The sequence below is a fragment of the Pinus tabuliformis genome, chromosome J (genome assembly GCF_031772625.1).
Source record: "Pinus tabuliformis cultivar Carrire ecotype Pingquan chromosome J, CPIR1, whole genome shotgun sequence".
In the NCBI taxonomy this organism is placed as follows: domain Eukaryota; kingdom Viridiplantae; phylum Streptophyta; class Pinopsida; order Pinales; family Pinaceae; genus Pinus; species Pinus tabuliformis.
In genome coordinates this window covers 1,260,397,204-1,260,414,669 of record NC_142295.1, presented here as the reverse complement: position 1 = coordinate 1,260,414,669, position 17,466 = coordinate 1,260,397,204, and the positions used below count along the sequence as shown (strand labels likewise).

The following is a 17,466-nucleotide window of genomic DNA, read 5'->3' as shown; positions in this document are numbered from 1 at the left end:
CCCTCTATCTTCTTACTATAGCCTTGTGCAACGGGATGTAGAACACATCTAGAGGAGGGATTGCAATCACGTCTGAGGCCTTCCATGCTTACTTATTCCTTTATCGCATGACTAAAATTTTCCAAAGAAAAAGAACCGCACTTGATAGGAAAAGATGGCCATAACAATTTCTTTCTTTCTTTGAGAACTTTGGTCAGGCCTTTCCCACGGTCTGGTAGGCAATTTTCCTTGCCAACAATTTATTAGAAATATATAAGGGGAGGACATGTGGGTCCGCTGTGCTACCATAAACCCTAACATAGGTGAACCATTCTTCAACAAAATATTTTCTAACAACCAGAAGGTCCGTACCAACTTCTTGGGAAAACCTGGGGGCTTTCCTATTGAAAATTAATTGATGCAACAACAAAATAAAAACATGACATATTTTATAGAAATGGGGTATGTAATGGGATTCCCACATTTTCTTATGACTAAGATGGATAGGGTAAGGGTCCTGTAAGGTCCATTTCCAGCCCATGATTGGAAATTTAGTACAAAAACAGATGGCATCCATAATGTAGGCACTGAAATAGAAAGGAGGAAGGTTCTCTGGAGAGGAGGATCTCTTATGTTGATATTCGGTGATGATGGTGGCTAGGTTATCACATAGGATGGTGGCCCAATTCATAATGTGGGAATTAGCGCAGGTATCAATCAGAGGAATCTATTCTATGGAAAACTTAGCATTATTGGGTAACCCATATAGACTACATAACATAGCAGCTGCATAGTTGTAGGGGTTTTCCAAAGAGGCTATAGCATACATACCTGATTGATAGAATTTGAATTTGTTCTCCAATAGTCTCCAGCCCTGAATCATCTTGAAGGGCTCTTGGTTCTTCTTTTCAAATTTGACCACATATGTGGTATCATATATATCTTGAGGGTCAAGTATATGGTACATTTGTTTCAGGTCCTCTGCTCTGAATTACCCCATGCGTTCCATTCGTGAATTCCTGAATTGCCTATCTTCAATTGTGAGGTTTTCCACCACCCACCTGATCATATCCGTGTATGGCAGGATTTTAGCTCTTGCTCTTATCCTATGAAGGAAATAACAGGCATGATCCTTGAATTCGAGTCGTGAAGGTATTGTTGAATCAATTGTTTCTTTTGTGACAGTAACCTTGGAACGTTCATCCTTGAGCCTGTTGTATATGACCTCCTAGGTTGTTGCTCCCCCGTTAGTGCAACAGACCGTATTAGAGAATATAGGAGTTGTTCCTGTAAACTCCTACTCTACAATGCTCTGTTTCTTCTACTTCTACATCACCTTCCTCAATGACATGTCTTTTGTAGCTTGCTTGAAATGAACGAGATATATCAGCACAGACGGTATCGAGCAATTAAGACTGAAAGCTTTTCTAAAATGACTTTGGATCGTGGGAAAGGTTTAGGTGAGATATCCAATGTTAACTGCCCATAACTTGGAAAATCATTTCCTCTCCTTGGGCCACTAAACATTTATTAACCTGTCAACTGTTCATTATTGCATTCAAACGCATTTAATACACATGATTACCGCTCTTATTCGTACATTGCAATATTTAAAATGATGTAATGTAGTGTTGCCTACTTGTAAGGCAAAAATGCGATTGCGATATCACAATATCGCATTTAGCAAATCGTTAATGAAGTTCATAGTGGCAAGGCTTAATTACTTGTGATTTCTGCGAAATGTGATTGCGAGTTTGCAAGTTGTTTAATCGGGATATCGTAGTGGGAGGTTCGATCGCACATCGCAATTTCTTAAAGGTGTTTTATGTTCATTACATGGAAAAAACACGATTTGTGATTTGCGATGAGGATCCTATCTTTGGGTTGTTTTAAGAGTTTTTTGAGGAAATTTCTTAGAGTTAGGTTTTATTATTCTAAGACTAAAAATTTAAAAAGGGTCCCCATTTATATGTCTAACATCAACTATTGCTATATATAAATGGGGGGGTTGTTTCATAGTACAACATTTAGCGATTCACTTGGGAGAACCAATTATCTCTAAGTAGTTTTCCAAAATTCCTAAAACTTTCAAAGTAATTAGGGTTATATGAATAAGAATTACATGAGTTATAAAGTAAGCAACATTTCTCTAGAATCATAATCACTTACTCAATCTATTTATTCAACTACTTTACTCTTGTAGTCATAAAAATACAAATGTTTGTATTAGCCAATAATAAGATTTAAAGTGATATAGTGGGTGTCTTCTACAGATCAGTTTTTTTTTGGTGTTTACTCATTTATCACAGATAGAGCCCCTATTGCCAACAGGAGTTTATAGCCTCAAAAGGGTTATATTTTAACCAACAATGATTCATTGTCCCATCTGAAGCAATTTTCAAAACTCAAAATAATATTCACTTGCTTTGAATCTCACTTGGATCTTGTCCGTTTTTTACTTTTTAATACAATCTTTTCTTTTAGGTTTCTTAAAAGACATTTTCTAGGCTTGGTAACCTAATAATGACAATGTCATTCACTGATTGTAACTAAACTGAACAAGTTGGCTCTTGATGAGACCCCTCATCCTCTGATCAATGAAATCATTAGCTTATTACCCTATTTTGATATGCATTTTTGGTAATATCAGTTTAATTATTTCCTTATGATCATGGTAAACAAGCTTGTAATGAGACTTTTTATCTTCTAAGTTTTGTATATTTTAGAATTACACTCTAAAAAAGGAAAATTTTATCAGATGGGGTGAATCATTGGCTCTTTTAAGAGTTTTGGATGATAATGATAGAGTTTTAAGATAATAATCTGTAGAAAGTATTTACTAGGTTAAAGATTCTTTTCTTGACTAATAACAAAACATTCATACTTTATAAAAATAAGAGTTTGTTCATAGAAGAAATGTTTTTAGAAAGATCAAGTTTTTCCAAAGAAATGAGGTTTACTTTGGTACTAAAATGTCCTAATTATTTCTGTTAACTTTCACTTACTTATAGAAGCGAAAAATCAGAAATGTTGTCAAAGATTTTATTTCGAAAAGCCAAAAGTAAATACTACTTAACCTTATTTTCCTAAGAATCTTAAAGGTGATATGATACAAAATTGGAAGAGCCTATCTTTAAGAATATTATTTTTTTGATATTTTCCCATTAATGGGAAAATAATCTATCTTACCTAACAAGTCTTGTAAAAGAAATGTTGATTGCCCAATTTTCTCAATGATTTGAAAAGGGCCAAGCCATAGTCTTTGGAATTTGGTATGTTTACATTTTTCTTCGTGTGCTTTATCCCATTTTAAAACCAAATCACCTACTTCAAAAGTTTTTTGACTAGAAGAGGTTGTATCAAAAGAGGCTTTGACTAATTGTTGATGATGGAAGTGGGTTGCTTTAGCCTTTTCTCGTTCTTCTTCAAGCTTAAGAATCTGAAATTGTCTTGTCTGGAGAGAAGACGACGAGTTTTCATTGATGAATTGCATTAGGGAAAGAGATTGGATTGCTATGTTTGTGGGAAGAAAAGCTTCTTTTCCATAAAATAAAGCAAAAGGAGAGGAACCAATGGAGGCCTTTTGTGTAATTCTATTTGCCCAAAGAGCAAATGTCAATGCTTTGTGCCAATTCCTATTCTGGTCAATAGTCCTTTTGATAATTCTGATGAGATTTTTGTTTGTTGATTCTGATAATCCATCACCTTGTGGATAATAGTTGGTTGAATATTTTAACTTAAAACCTCTCTTTAGAGCAAATCTTACCATTGAATTTCCAGAAAAATAAGATGCATTGTCAAACATTAAAGTTGAGGGTAGGCGAAACCTAGTAATTATGTGCTGATCATTGAAATCCATAATGCTTTATGTATTAACTATCATTAGTGTGATAGCTTCTACCCATTTTGTGAAATAATCAGTAGCTGTAAGGATGTATCTATGCCGTTTGGAAGAGTTAGGAACAATCTCACCAATTATGTCCAATCCCCATTGTTCAAATGGTTGTTGTATGTTTACTGGTTGCAGAGGGAATGATAGCTTCCTTTCTCTTCCAGTTGTAGTTTGACAAGTTTTACACTTCCTTTCATATTCATGTGCATCCTTAAATATTGTTGGCCAATAATATTCTGCATGCAGGATTTTGTGAGTTGTGGTATTTCCTCTGAAATTTCCTCCAGCTGGTCCATCATGTAATTCCTGCATGACCTTCTCAGCTTCAGCTTTTTCTATGCATCTTAACAATACTGAATCATATTTTTTTCTAAATAATACGCCATTGACTTATTCATACTGATTTGATTTCAACCTTAAAGTGCGCTTTGTTTTATAATTAAGATGCATAGGAGCATACACATTCTTCAAATAAAATTTCAAATCAGCATATTGTGATTGTTCATCATTGAGGATTAATTCTGATATTTGTACTTGATTACCTTGACCTTCTCCTATTGACAAGTGGGAAGCTCCAATTAACATCCTGCAAAAACCTTGGCCCCTAATAATTTTAGTTGATCAGATTTCTACATCATATTATTGAAGCACGATAACCCAATTGGCTCTTTTCTCCCCTACTTCCCTTTGGATCAATAATTTCCTTACTGCGGGGTAGGGTATTACAATCTTTGTATGGGTTTTGAGAAGAAAAGGCATGAAATGTTTCAAGGTCTTAAAGACAGAAAAATGCTTGTTTTTCAACAGCTGAATAATTTAACTCGACACCTTGCAAATTGGAACTAAAAAAAGAGATGGGTGCCTCGACATTTTTATCATTCGGCTATGTTAAAAATGCTACATATGATGTATCAAATGAAAAAGTATATAATACAAATGAAAAATTCAGGAGTTTTCAAAGAAGTAGCATTAATAATGGCCTTTTTAATTAACTCAAATGACTCTCTTTCATAGTTTCCCCATTTGAAAACTATGTTTTTTCTTATCATTGCTTGAAGGGGTAAGACGGTCTGTGAAAAATCTAGAACAAATCTTTTTACAAAATTAATTTGGCCTAGGAATGATTGCATGGTATTTTTGTTATGTGGGAGAGGAATCTTTTTTATTTCTTGGACGCTATGAGGATCAATGTAAATCCCTTTCTTGGACACTATAAACCCAAGAAGTTTTCCTTCTTGTAAAGCAAAATATTTTTTTTTGGGATTTAAGGAAATGCCATATTTCTTGCATATTTCAAAAATGTGCTTCAAGTCACTCAAATTATTATTCATATCCTTATAATAGACTATGATGTCATCTAAGTAAATAAAAATTGATTTATTAATCAAACCTTTGAAAGCAATATCCATATCATGTTGAAATGTAGCACATGTGATAATGAGTCTGAAAGGCATCTTCTGATAGGCATATGTTCCCCACTTGGTCCTGAATGTTGTTTTTAATCTGTCATCTTGATGCACAAGAATTTGATTATATCCTGAAAACCCATCTAGAAAACACATTAATTCAGAACCTGCAGTTCATTGCAATATCTGTTCCATGGTAAGCAAAGGAAAGTTATCTTTTTGACAACATTTATTCAAATTTCTAAAATCAATACAAGTCCTAATATCACCGTTCTTTTTCCTTATAGCCGCCATATTTGATACCCACTTTGAGTGTCTAACAGGGAAGATTATTTTGGCTTTTAGAAGCTTGTTCAATTCGGATTTGACTTGACTGTCAAGGTTTGGGTGAATTTTCTGAAGCTTCTGTTGCATTGGTTTTTCATTTGAAATCATAAGTATGGTATGTTGAATTACGGAGGTATCATAGGTCTTGAGATCTGCGTAATCCAAAGAAAAGACATATTTGTATGTCTTCAACAACCTAATGAATGATATTCTTTCTTCAGATGATAGGCCAAGACCTAGGTTGACATTCTGAGGTTTTCTGGTTGACCCTAGGTTTACTACTTCAAATCTTAAAGTAGAACTTTGAGTTTTGGAGTTGGTAACTTTCTTGAACGTATCCTTTACATCATAGAGATATTCCATCTTAACTACAGACTTTGGGATCAGGTTTTGGTCATGATTTTGTTTAATTTGTAGGTCATGCTCGTGTTCATCTATGACCTGTTCCTCATACAACCCTTTTGATGTAAGGAAATTAACTATATCCGCATTGTTATTGAATACTCTCCAATTTGTTACATTATTGAGAATAGACAGCCTAAATATTAATTCTATTGAAAAATTTTCTAGATTGAAATCTTCCTAGGGTATAAGCTTAGATGCCACATTAGCGAGTAATTCAGCACTTGCGTTTTGCAACCTAGGAATTGACGAAATACTAAAAGCGATGAAATGGGAAGTAAGTTTCTAGGCTAACGATTGATAATGCTTAAGGTGCCTAGAGACACAATGAATTGTATTTCTTACATGTTTGACAATTATTTCAGAATCTCCATAGACTTGCAAATATTTAACTTTAAGACCAATAGCTTTAGATAGTCCTTGGATCAATGCTTCATATTTAGCGATATTATTAGTGCACTGAAATTCAAGTATGAAAGCTAAAATGGTTTTCTCTACTTGTGGGTTGATCAAAATGCATCCTGCGCCTGCATTGTCTTTAGATTTGGAACCATCAAAATAGAGAGTCCAGAACAAAGAATTATTTGAAATCTTATTTACTACATTTACACACATGGAAGCATCTATTTGTGAAAAGTTTTCTTTTTGAGACACTATGATATTATCTGGGAAGGGAGACCTCTGAGCATTAAAGGATCCCAAAAATGACTTAGTTGAGTAATTTCCAATGATGTTATTTGTGAAAGCAACAAGTTCATTGCTTCGCTCGAGGTCAGTGGCTGTGTATTTCATGAAATTTTCTTGATCTACTCTAATTTGATTTGGTTTACTGTTATGTGGAAACCACATGTGGGACCAATCAATTGCGAAGTAGCCATGCCACTTTTCAGACTAGTCCCTACTTAGAATCAAACCATAGAATTCTGGGATATCCCACTAGAATATCAATTATTTGTAAAACTTTTGAATTAGAGGAAAGAATAATTGAAACTGATGTTATTTCTCCAAGTACCTCTACTTTTGTCCTGTCTAATTGAACTATGTGTATTGCAGATTTTTGAGGTGTAATATTCAATTTGGTGCACACAGCTCTTGGCATAATATTTGAAGAGGTTCCTGAATCAACAAGGCAATTATGAACATTTTTGTTTGAAAATTTCAGAAGTAAGAAGAAATGGAGGAATATGAGAAATAGATCTATCCCCGATTAGGACTAAATCTAAAGGATATAATTTGCTTGAAGATGAGGGAGGTTTTCCCATATCATAGGCAGCATGAGTAACCATAGCAAATGGTAAAGGAGATACAGGAACTGCTTTTAACTCTCTTAATATAATTTTTTGTTGTTGTTTGAGTTTAGTGAGTTTGCATAACGAAACATTTTCTCTAGTCTTTTTCATATCTTCCATTATGTTATATTCCACTGTATCTGAGATTACCAAGGTTTTGGAAGCGTTTGGAGGATCTAGTGGAATAGGGTCAGTTTGGATAGTCTTAGACTGCTTTCTTAGGGTTTTATCCTTTATAGGGGTAGTAGTTTTTGATTTCTGATTTGTTATAGACATATCAAGAGAGATTTTACTCCTTGTGGTTACTGGCATAGCTTGTGCTTCTTCTTCATTTGGGAGGATGAAATCCCAAATTACATTTAATTCAACTTCTTCTTCTATTTTAGCTTCCTCTCTGGATGGTGAGTCTTCTTCTTCTTCTTGATTAGATTCGGCATTTGAAATAGTATTAGGTGATTGTGATGCAGAAGAATGATTTCTTTTAAATGGTCGAAAAAGTTTCTTGGGGGTATAGGATTCAACGACCTATTTCTTGACCTAAACCATTTCATTAGACATGGTCTTTAACACTTTCTAAAGGCGTTCAAGATCGAAAGGGTACTTTGAAGCTTTCTTTTGTGTTTCATCCTTAAATGTTGCTTTCTTTGACTTCCTCTCGTCTGTTTGTGATCTCTTTTCTAAAGCTATAATCCTTCTTTTTACAGACAAGGCTTCTTTCATGTTTTCTACAAGGGTCACCTTATTGGCTCTATCTACAAAAAATGCAATATTAGAAGGAAGAGACGAATATATGTACCATTATATTTGTACATCTACTTCAGGTTTTGATGCAGTTGGGATTTTATTTAGCAACTTGTTAAATCTGGAGTTGAAAACTTTGCTCCTTTCATCTGAATTAGCTTTTACATCAGAAATATCATTGATCAAGGATGTTATGGTCCTGTCATCGCCAAATTTTCCAAGAAATAATTCTTGAAAGGTATACCGGTCTCTTATTGAACCTGCCGGAAGCGAAAAATACCAAGATCCAGCAGATCCTTGGAAGGTATACGGGAACAGTCTAATTACAACATCTTCATGTGCAGCTCCATTAAGATTCATGGCTAACATAAATTTGTTTAGGTGTTCTTCAGTAGGAAGAGCATCGTTGAGATTTTACTTAGGAAACCATTTTTCTGGGTTTTCTGGGAGCACATTTGGATTTGCAACCAGAATAGAACCAGGATTTGTCCAAGGTTGAGATGGTTGATTGGCCATAACTTGAGTTGGAGACTGAGAAGATGGGAAGGTTGATCCAGAAGTAGGTATACATGGAAAATAACTTACTACTGGGTTAGTACTACTAGTAGCAGTACTAATTGGAGAAGTGGATAGTTGATCAGTTGTGGAGAGAGTAGAAGTGAATGGAGAAGTGAATGTTTGAAACAGTGAAGTGATCTCACTGGTATTCGAATCAGATCCTGGTGAGGTAACTTTCCTACATCATGGAGGGATGGGGAACTCAAAAGGTGTTACTCCAAGTCTTTCACTTTGCAATCTAGTTAATACACCAGTTTGTTGTAATAAGGAAGTAACACTTTCTTGAGAAACTTCAGGCCTCTTTGGTTTCTCGGCAGAAATGGATATCTATTCGAATTTTTGTATCAAAGAATAGACTTCGGGAGACTCAGGAGTGTAATCTGGAGAAGGTGGTCATCTTACTACTTCAGGAGATGAGGGAGATGTTTTTACAACTTCAGATTTCTGATTAGGTGATTTTGAACGAGATCTAGAAGGTGTAGAAGTAGTGGAGGGATTTTGACTCTTAAGAATGTTTTTCGATTGAGCTTTAGGTTTATATGCCATTCATAGTTGGATGGCCCTCCTTCTAGAGCCAAAATTTTGCGGCCTCATATTTCTGTTACCGAAACAGGGGGATAACCACCTTGTCCGGACCTTAAGGCAACTCCTTTTCCATTTAAAGTTATGGCTCCGACTAGGGATAATGGGACCAGTTTCCCAGTGTGGGTTTTAAGATGAGAGTGGGTGGTTCACGAGTGATTGAAATAGAATAATGATAATCTAAATGACCTATTCTATTATGCAAATCTCTAACTAACTTATTCAACCCGGGTATTCTTGTGTGATATGTGACCTACAAAGATATCTGCTTGACATGTGATTATAAAGATCAATCACGCATAAAACAGAGATGATAACGTATAAAGATAACTTCTTTGACTAAATAGTTAGTCAAAGAAATTGTATAAACTATATCACATATATGATGATTTATATATGAAAGTAGACAATTTCAGCTAGGCATTATATGATAGTGCAATTAACGCTTAACAAAAAGAATGTATCCCATACATAGCTCATGAAAATAAAGTGTTGTCACTAATTAAACATAAACAAAATCAATCATACAAGATAAAAGTTATGCTCATCCGACTAATGACATGGATCAACTCCTTTCTTCAGATCAAATTATCTCCCAAGTATACAATAGTGCATCAACAAAGGAAAGTAGTATGATATTTAAAAGAAACGATCATGTTCCATAATTTCACCAAAGCATTCACAAACTTACAGTAGTGCATTCTTTGCAAATGTTTTTGATAAAATTCTGGACCCTTCTCTAAGTGCATGAGAAGGGTATAAATACTATTCTAACTAATGTGCAAAAATAGATTATACAAAAATTTGAGGAGGTTTCAAACAACCTTCCTCCTAACTAGTTAACTAACTCTAAAAATAAACAGTGGCTTAATGAGCAGAGGCTGAGATTATGATTTGTTATCTGCCAACTTGTCATTCAAATTGTATATGTCGGCCATCGATTTAACTTGAGGAGGTGCCCCAAAATGTGTTATGCCCTGTTCTGCGAAGATCACATTGGTGAGAGGTGGTAGCATCCACTGAGTTGAATGAAGTGAGAAGATAAGGGTCATGATTTGGTTGTGTGGCTTAACGGGGTATTGCCAATATGAATCCTAGTCGGTCTTTGCCAATTTTGTGATTGCTTCCCTTTGAGTTTCTGCTTTTTCCTGCCAGCTTTTATGCAAATCACTTAAATCAGGGATTTCTTTTGGATTGCCTTCTTTTACCAGGTTCGTGGCAAATAGAGTGTGGTTTATCGCCTTGATTATGTTCTTCACCACCCCAGTTTCTCTCACCACTGCTAGCTCCGCTTTCTTGATCCTTGTGTCCCAATCCATGAAAAGGATGTCCTTGTGAATCTCCTTAATCTCAGGCAGATTAGCTTACCTCCCATCTTCTGTTTCTTGCCATTCAATGAACTCTGAGATTCTGGTGTTTAGATCAGTAAACTCAATTACTTGGTCAATTGCTTTATCTATTAGATGGTCACTATTGATCAGATAAGGAGTGATGTGTGACATCTTTTGGAAGAACTTTTCCTGTTGTTTCATTAGGAGGGAATTCAATTCTAGTGCTTCATTAATGAACTCCTCAACAACAGGAGTATCCTTATATCTTTCCATGGCTTGTTTCAATTCTTGGAGTTGTATATTTTTGGCCGATATATCATCTTCATGGCTTATCTTCAGGACCTCCATGCTCTCTTGCAATTGGGCGAGCTAGTCAGTGGCTTGCCTGTTGACACTTGCCCTCTCAGTTTCGAGTTGTTGCTCGAGTTGTGCGATTTTATCCTCCTTTTCTCTCAACAAAATAGAGACTTTGGTGGCTTTTTCCATGGTTTCCGTTGCATATGCTCCCGTAAGCAGTGATAAACTAGTCAAGTTCTTAGCTGGGTTAGAAGTAATGTCTCTCTAGACTATGTCCATTGGCTCATTTCCAAGTGGAAGCTCAGGTGTTTCTACCCTTCTCCTTTCCCTCTGTCTTCTTACTACAACCTTGTGCAGCGGGTTGTAGAACACATCTAGAGGGGGGATTTCAGTCACTTCTGTGGCATTCCATGCTTATTGGTTCCTTTATCGCATGATTAAAATTTTCCAAAGAAAAAGAGCCGGACTTGATAGGAAAATATGGCCATAACAATTTCATACTTTCTTTGAACCCTAACATAGGTGAACCATTCTTCAACAAAAAAATTTCCAACAGCTAGAAGGTCTATAGCGGCTTCTTGGGAAAACCTGGGGGCTTTCCTATTGAAAATTAATTGATGCAGCAACAAAATAACAACATGGCATATTTTATAGAAATGAGGTATGAATGGGATTCCCACATTTTATTATGACTGAGATGGATAAGGTAGGGGTCTTGTAAGGTCCATTTCCAACCCATGATTGGAAATTTAGTACAAAAACAGATGGCATCCATAATGTAGGCACTGAAATAGAAAGGAGGAAGGTTCTCTGGAGAGGAGGATCTCTTCTGTCGATATTCAGTGATGATGGTGGCCCAATTCATAATGTGGGAATTAACATAGGCATCAATCAGAGGAATCCATTCTATCAAAAAATTAGCATCATTAGGTAACCCATATAGTCTACTTAACGTAGCAACTGCATAGTTGTAAGGGTTTGCCAAAGATGCTATAGCATACATACCCGATTTATCGAATTTGAATTTGTTCTCCAACACTCTCCAACCCTGAATCACCTTGGAGGGATCTTGGTTCTTCTTTGCGAAGTTGGCCACATATGTGGTATCATATATATCCTGAGGGTCAGGTATATGGTACATTTGTTTCAGGTCCTCTGCTTTGAATGACCCCATGAGTTCCATTTGCGAATTCCAGAATTTCCTATCTTTAATTGTGTGATTTTCCACCACCCACCTGATCATAACCGTGTATAGCAGGATTTTAGCTCTTGCTCCTATCCTATGAAGGAAAGAATAGGCAGACTCCTTGAATTGGAGTCCTAAAGGTCTTGTTGAATCAACTGTTGCTTTTGTGATAGTAACCTTGGGACGCTCATCCTCGAGCCTGTTGTATATGACCTCCCAGGCTGTTGCTCCCCTGTCAGCACTGTAGGCTATATCAGAGAATATAGGAGCCATTTCTTTAAACTCAGACTCTGTAATACTCTATTTCTTCTGTTTTTGCATCACCTTCCTCAATGACATGTCTTTTGTAGCTTTCCTTAAATGAACGAGATATATCATCGTAAACGGTATCGGGCAATCAAGACTGAATTTTTTTTTGAAATGACTTTAGATTGTGGGAAAGGTTTAGACGAGATATCCAACGTTAACTGCCCATAACTTGGAAAATCATTACCTCTCCTTGGGCCATTAAAAATTTATTAACCTGTCAAACCGTTCATTATTACATTCAAACACATTTAATTCACATGTTTACTGCTCATATTCGCACATCGCAATATTTAAAATGATGTAATGTATTGTTGCCTGCGTGTAAGGCAAAAATGTGATTGCGATATCGCAATATCACATTTCTTAAATTGTTAATGAAGTTCATAGTGGCCAAGCTTAATTACTTGCAATTTCTGCAAAATGCGATTGCGTGTTCGTAAGTTGTTTAATCGGGATATCGCAGGGGGAGGTTTGATCGCATATCGCAATTTATGAAAAGCGTTTTATGTTCATTACATGGAAAAAAAAATGATTTGCGATGAGAATCCTATCTTTGGGTTGTTTTAAGAGTTTTTGAGGCAAATTCTTAGAGTTAGGTTCTATTATTCTAAGACTAAAAATTTAAAAAGGGTCCCCATTTATATGTCTAACATCAGCTATCACTATATATAAATGGGGGGGTTGTTTCAAAGTACAACAAAACCTTACGTTCCAAAACGGTGGAGTCAATAAGATGTGTTGGTCGAACCAGTTGAATAATCCACAAATGCCGCCAGAGTTGACTCAAGAACGTGATCGAAGAGGTTTGTCATTGGCTATCGGAGAAGGGACTAGCAACGGGAAATGGAGAAGGGACTAGTAGTGGAAGTCCTACATAGTGGGCATGGTTAGCAGTAGGAGGATGAGGTAGAATAGGGTGTGGATAGAGGATGTAGATAGAAGTGGAAATAATAGTGAGGGGTATATGTAGCAAAGATAGATGGAGAGAAGAATGACAAGAATGAAAGGGTTGTGCAGCACGAGAAGCGCTTCGAAAATCAACGTTGCTCAGATATCATATGGAGAAACAATGCTAAGTAATGAACAAACACACACACACACACACACACACACACACACTATATATATATATATATATATATATATATATATATATATATAGATATATATATATATATATATATATATCTATATATATATATATATATATATATATCTATATATATATATATATATATATATATATCTATATATATATATATCTATATATATATATATATATATATATATATATATATATATATATATATATATATATATATATATATATATATATATATATAAACTGAATGATGATTACAAATGTGGGATGCGCCTGGCTTAAATACTGCCTTGGGTGCATCTTAATGAATGGGCATGATCTTTGATCATGCCCTTTTCCTAATTAATTAATAATTATAGACTTCATTAATTTTTACATAACAGACTTGACTATCTAAAGAAAAAATTATAAATAAGTGAATAACACATTATCTTGCAAGAAAAAAGGTAATATGACCCATAGATGATAATTTAGAAGGAAAACCAAGTCTATATTAATTGTCATAGATGATTACATGATGGTTAAGTTTCAAAGTTTCAAGTATAAGTATTTCTTGAAAAGAAGGATTCCTAGAAGTTTTTTGCAACATAGGTTTTTGTAGCATCATAGTTGTTCTAGTCTCAAAACTTTATGGAGCACCTAAAACATAGGAGTTCTCGATAACCCAGATTTCGTTTTTTGGAAATTCCACCTAAAAGTGTCTCAATTAGATTATTAACCATTTTTTTAATATTTCCTAAGTCTAAGCTTAGGAAATCTAGTTAATTAATCAATATTAATTGAAAAAGGTGAGAATTATCTAGAAACTCACACGGATTGATCCAGAAATGATCTTAGCCATTGATTATGTTTTAATCTTGGTAGTTGGAGTCCCAACTAGAGATTATAATAGAAGGTCGATGGGTAAATGGAGAAAAATACTTGTGGCACTTGAGATCATTTTCCTTAGGAGATTCGATTTTCTAGAGAGTAGAAGTTGTTGCCAGAAGAGTTCGAATCAAAGAAGGGAAGCAAAAGAAAATAGGGGCAGAGACAGTGAGTCTAAAGAAATTCTTCAAGTTTTGGAGAGTTAGAAAGAGGAGGCTAAGATTTTCTCCAGGAGGTAGCAGAGAGGCAACGCAGATCCCAAAGATGGAAATTCGATCTAGCTGAAGAGGAAGACGTTTTCAGTTCAAGAGGCTGAGAAATTTTTCCATAGGGATGGAGAAGTATTTTCCTAGTCAGCGATAGGAAGGACAACTATATTGGATGTTGAATCTTTATTTTTCTTCTTCTAGACATTGGTTTCCAATCTTTAAAACCTTTGGGTTTTCGTGAGTCCCAATATTCATGGACATGATTTCAACAATTTTGCTCTTTGAACCCTCCTCTAAGCCAACTTGTTTTTTATATCTTACATCACTAGAAGAAAAGGAATATTCGCAAGGGGTTGGTGCATTAGGGTATTGGTTATTCTCTAGTGAGATGATCTCCTCCTTATTCAAAGGATCATTTTGTAGGAAAGCACATATGCTCTCACCATCTAGAAATACTTTCCAAGAATCGATATTATTAGGAACATGTGGACGATAAAAAGATTTGAAAACACAACCTGGCCTCTCAAGGAGTAACTGTATATAAGGATTATCTAATAAGCAAGATAATCTATCTTCCATTGAGTTTAACTCCCTACAAATATGAGTAAAATTAAAAGACGAAAAATCTAGAAACATCAACTAGGTTGCTTGAGTATATCTCTTCAAAACTTTAATTGGAGTGTAGACCTTTCTAATTAAATTTGTTATTAGCTTTGAATCTCTAAAAAATGATATTAATTTTCTTTTTATAATTCAAGTCATATAACTTCAAATTCTAAAAAGTTATTAGTACAATCAAATTCCTCCTATAGGAAAAATTATGTATTTTTTTAGTAGGAGAATGGAATAGAATACCATCTCCATTTCGTTCATTAGAAATTTCCTTGTTAAAATGTATATACTATATGTCATTATATAGATCCATAGTGGGTGGACAAGGTCATTATCTTCTTCTAAAAATATGGAGTATACTTCAATATATTCCTAAATGTAATTCCCATGCGGTTGAGATATGCCTTCAATATAGGATAAAATTCATCCTTCCCATAATAAAATGATATTTCTATTAGATTTTGGGAGAGACATGTGAGTGCCATCTATCGACATATATTCATTAGTCAAGGCTTGCCAGCCTCTTCCAAAAATAATGGAGTAGCTACTTACTGGCACATCAATTCCTCAAATGTTGCAAGTCATTTTGATTTTTAGATGTGCACATAAAACAAAATTTACATCCTTAATTTTTCCAATGGTGGGTGTTTGTTGTTTATTGTAAGACAACATGCTTTTGTAATTTTAGTTAGTATAATATAAACCCAATTCTTCCATATTGATCTTAGAAATTACATTTCGGCTAGAGCCACCAACGATTAAACAACAATGTGCAATCTTATCCAAAATCTTAATTGAAACATAAAATGAAGGAATTTTAACCGAATTGTTAGGGTTAGACATACCTAACTTATTTATGTGCATTTCCTCTTCTTCTGTTACTATTAAAATATCAATATTTGACTCTTGATTACCTTCCATGAAACTATTGAGATATTTGTGTTGCCTTGGAACAATAGCCATATTAAGTAGTGAACCATCAAATTTGATAGTAGCCATTTACTTCAATATATTATATTTTGATAAAGAATAAGGAAGGGTAGGAATTACTTGAGGTTGTTGTGAGCCTTTGATAGCTTGATCATTCACAATGTTTCAGGAATCTACTGACTATGAGAAAGTATTTTGGAAAAAAAGGTAGCCTTCAAAGGACCATTATTACCTCTTGTTTGGTCAATTCAATGTCCTTGAATTGGCAATCATAAGTTGTCAACCAGGGTGTGTAGACCGATGAAGTACGGGTGCACAACATGTGCTTAGAAGTTATTCATTAGGTTGTTATGTATTTGTTAGGATCTAAACTCAAGATGGGCACAGTGTTTATCGACTGTATTAGTGTTGTAATCCTTAGGGATGTTGATTAAGCTTCCTAGGAATTAATCTCTATCCAATTAGTTTGTAGATGATGTGAGGGTGATTTTACTTATGTTAGATTGTTGGGATTTTTTATTTTAAATCTCTTTGCTGCAGCTCCTAATTCTCTAAGTATAAAAAGAAACCTATTCTATCAACTATGAAGGAATACTACTGAACTCAATTTTTTTAGGAGAGGTCTTCTCGCTTGTTCAAGTTCTGCTCAAACAAAGTAATCCAAGCAACATCTATGAATTGAGCACACTTCAATTATGTTGGATAATAAGCAAAGGAAATAAATGTGCAGTACTAGGTATAAAGAAAATTAGGTAACAATCTAAGCTAGGCATAAAGCAAATTAAAGTTCTTATGCAAATAACAATTAGAGATCATTATACAACATTATCACACAAAACAGAGCAATTAAAGAATTTAAAGGAAATCAGATTGTATTTAAATAAAACCTGCCACTGTTTGTAGGGGCCCTCCACATAGTAGTTCAGAGCTTCAAATTAGTACAATGCTTGCACACAAAAACCAATTTCATTCACACGAAATTCACAAACTGTTGATAAACATATCATTCGGCGCGCACCCAAATAACAGTGTGACCATTATTCTTATAGAAAATTTCTTGGCATAACTATATGAAGATTTTAAGTCTAATATCTCTTAATCCTATCTAAACTTATATCTTTAAACCGTCATTTTGTTATTCTGAAAGCAAAACGATAAGGTTTCAACTGATCTTGGGTTTTTTTCTGCGTTAATCCGACGGTTGACTTGGAGTTTGACCGCGATCTCTTGTGCTTCTTTTGGAAAACAGTTTCGAGTGGATAGGAAGGTATCCATGAGGGAGTCAACTTTTATTCATTCACACCTTTCACTGCTGACCTAGAGATCTGGAACCTTGCGAACAATGAAGACAGTTATGGAATCCTAGACTAGCTACAAAACAAACTAATTCAGTAGCCAATTGTAACTTTAATTAAAACAATAGGGTATACAGTTGAATATGAACAAG

The 17,466-nt window shown here is 34.8% G+C and overlaps 1 pseudogene; it reads left to right on the top strand.

The window, feature by feature from the left end:
• The first annotated feature begins 436 nt into the window (after nucleotides 1-436).
• The window catches only part of LOC149231812 (organic cation/carnitine transporter 4-like), a 67,290-nt pseudogene continuing 50,260 nt past the window's right edge, over nucleotides 437-17,466 (top strand).